Here is a 2,276-nt window from a genome sequence, read left to right on the forward strand (position 1 = left end):
GCTGGACCAGTAGGAGAGAGGAGCGGGGCCTCCGCATGCGCAGTAGGGAGCCCGGCGTGAAACCGTAAAGGATACTCGGCAGTGTAGCCTATCCGCAATGGCAGGGGCAGCACCCAAGAGCTGATGGAAACATCAGCTGCGGTGCAGACATCGCTGGACTCCAGGACAGGCAAGTGTCCTATTGTTAAATGTTAAAAGCAGCAGCTGCAGTATGTGTAGCTGCTGGGTTTTATTTATTTTTGGGTGGGCAGAACACCGCTTTAAGTGCTTTTAAGCATTCTAAAGAAAAAAAAAAAAATTTTATGCAAAAAACTTGCACCCTTGCTTTTTGTTTTGTGTGTTGGATCTCTCTGATCTCCAGGAGCTGCAGTGGACTGAAGTTTACTTTCAACCACAGCCTGGGTTTTTATTAACTTTTCATGGACTATAATTCATTTAGCTTAGAACATACTATCCAGTGTGCAAGTATTTTCAGTTATTTTATATACTTCTATGAGAACACTACTATGCCCAACATAAAACTTTGTGAACAGGTTTGCAATTATCCTTGATATGTAGATAGATAGATCTCTAGCTAGAAAGAATATATATTTAAAATCTCTATGTATTAATTTAACATATCGCTGTGAAACCATTTTTCAAATAGGTTTATACTGCCAATACAGGAGGTGTAGATAAACTACAACCACAGTTGAAAATGCAAAATGGACTCTTGGCAGGAGAACAAACATACAGTACAGATTCGAACTGTTTACCTTGTTTGGGGGGTAAAAAAAAAAAAAAAAAAAAAAAAAAAAAAAAAAAAAGAAGAAGGAGAGGACTTTTTTGGAATGTAATTTTATTTATATGGTTTATCCTGAAATCCGGTAAAACACTGAGTGCAGCATATAATGTATAGATATATAATTTTTATATATATATATATGCAGTATAACAGATATATAAAATCCAGAAAACAGAGCAAAAACACATAGATGCAGGCTTGGCCTGCTAATATCAAACCCACAAGACTATTATCGCCAGCTAGGCACCAATTTCTGACACACAATAATGATTTCAGTTAAACACATACATTTGAAAAAGACAAATAACCCACCCCCAATACATGCAAAAAAACAAAAACAAAATAAAATAATATATATTAACATAATAATTATAAAATACATTTTATTTTTTGTTTTTAAAAACAGAGGAATCCTTCATTCCCATTTGAGAGAGGTGTCGACTTAATCATCTTCTATCTTTAGGCCCTGTGTTTTGGGAATATGTTTTTTTCAAGAATGTAATGCATCTATGAAACCATTACAACATTTTTTTATGTTCATTGTATGTGCTCATTTTCAATTTTGTACCATCTTTAAAAGAAAAATATTAGAATCACTGGAGATTTGGAAACTAGATTAAAAAAAAAAAAAAAAAAAAAAAAAAGGAGGACAAAGCAATTGTGAATTTGTTCAATTTCGATTTGAGTGTTGAGGGTTTTCTGCAGCATGCAATAATGTACGAAAACACTGTACATTCTGAACGCCCCCCCGCACACACAAAAGTGCATGTATTCCATTTGAGCATTCCACAAAACACATAAGGTGCACTAAAATTTTTGTAGAGTTGCATTGGCAAATCATTCTAAATAAAAAAGACTGCTTTACAGCAATGCACTACAATATGTGAATCAGCCTTATGGACCCTCCGATAGTGGATTCCCTATTGGTACCTGCCTGCAGCCCTGCCCCTGACAGCCTCACTGTATAACCCTGCCAATGACATACAGCCTTCTTCAAAAGTCCTGGCTGGTTATGCTGAGCCACCAACATGTGCCCTCCATGACCCCTGTTCTTTCCTATGGATGGGTTCATACCTATACTCCAAATGGAGAACAGAGGTGTCCACAGGAATGAACAGAAATTGCAGTACGCAAATTCATTAGATTCCAAACAGGGAAGATCTTAAAGTGTGGAAGGGAATTCAATTGGGTCCATAAAGGACAAATTCATTAAAAGTGATGTTGTCTCTTAAAGTGGTTCTAAAAGCATAGGGTTTTTACCTTAATACAGTCTATGCATTAAAGCAGAACAATAATCACCTCAGCTCCAGCAATGTGGTGTTCCTGAGCTAGCAAGTGGCTTGCTATGGTAGCAGACACAGAAGAGGAGCTAAGAGCGCAGGCGGAGGTTTTGGGCAGCTCTGTGCAAAAGCATTGCACAGAGCAGGTAAGTATAACATGTTTATTCTTATAAGAAAAAAAAAAAAAAAAGAGAAGCTGAGCATTTACAACC

This window comes from Aquarana catesbeiana, linkage group LG07 (assembly GCF_042186555.1).
Source record: "Aquarana catesbeiana isolate 2022-GZ linkage group LG07, ASM4218655v1, whole genome shotgun sequence".
Classification (NCBI taxonomy): domain Eukaryota; kingdom Metazoa; phylum Chordata; class Amphibia; order Anura; family Ranidae; genus Aquarana; species Aquarana catesbeiana.